Source organism: Sapajus apella, unplaced genomic scaffold (assembly GCF_009761245.1).
Source record: "Sapajus apella isolate SASKATOON/1434 unplaced genomic scaffold, GSC_monkey_1.0 scaffold35, whole genome shotgun sequence".
In the NCBI taxonomy this organism is placed as follows: Eukaryota; Metazoa; Chordata; class Mammalia; order Primates; family Cebidae; genus Sapajus; species Sapajus apella.
The window spans coordinates 8,579,578-8,580,758 of record NW_022436975.1 but is presented as its reverse complement, the minus strand read 5'-3'; positions in this window follow the sequence as shown (position 1 = coordinate 8,580,758).

Sequence of the window (1,181 nt, the reverse complement as noted above, 5' to 3'; positions counted from 1 at the left end):
AATGCTGGGCTTAATACCTAGGTCAAGGGCTGATAGGTGCAGCAAGCCACCATGGCATGTTTACCTATGTAACAAACCTGTGCATCCTGCACATGTACCCTGGAACTTAAAAAAATAAAAACTAGTTTATGTTCTTTTTATGATGGTATCCAATGAGGACTCCAAATAGATATTGAGGATAATCAGTATCAAGGATGAGGGGTCTTTGCCAAGCTGACTTAGCAAGGCTCTTGATAAAACCAGAGTTTTTCAAGGAAATGTGCAGATGGGCCTAGGAGAAGATTCAGGAACCTAACTAAAGTTGGGTCAAGCAAAAAATCTTGTTCGAGAAAGAAGAGACATTCTTCTTTTCCTTGAACAATATAGGTCCATTTATCACCCTGACCTCAATATCTGATCATCCTTGATATCTCATTGGTTTCTTATCTTCCACCACACCCCAGGTGATGTCTGAGCACCCTGGACTATCTTCAGCAAGAGACCTGATAGGTCACTTTAGCCAGAATCCCACTAACTCCTGATGCTTCTTTTTAGAAATTTTCCATTACTGTCTCCCACCCTTCTGCTTGGCTAGAGATTCCCTCTTGCCTATTCTGTATTTGGAGTTGAGCCCAGTCTGCCTACTGTCACTGCAAAACACAATTGCCATGCTCTCTATATGTATTGGGACAGTCCTGTAGAAAGGCTTCCTTACTGTGCATTATTAACAAGTATCATTGAATCATTTCTTTTCTTTACCAATGTTAAGATATTTATCCAAGAAACCTGATTTGTTTTAGATAGGACGAATGGCCTTCATTTTCAATTCACTTATAAATTTGTGGAACAAATAATAAAACAATCTTTGTAGAAATTAAAACAATGAGAAAATGATGACAGAAAAAGAGATCTGACCTAATCAACTCTATCTTCCCTTTAACCTCCAAGCTGCATTTGTTAATTCCTGGGCATAAATCAAACTAACTTTGAGAGGAATTTAGTTTATAGTTTAACTATGAAACGAAGATTTATAACAGCCTCTTCCTGAAACAAACCCCCTCCTTGCCTGGCGACCCGACTGCATTTGTAAAACTAACATATTAGCCACAAGATTAAAAATGACGGCTCAGGAGTCATGCAGCCAGAGGCCACACGATCACTAACCTCCTCAACTGCTCCTATAGATAATGTCATTATTATGA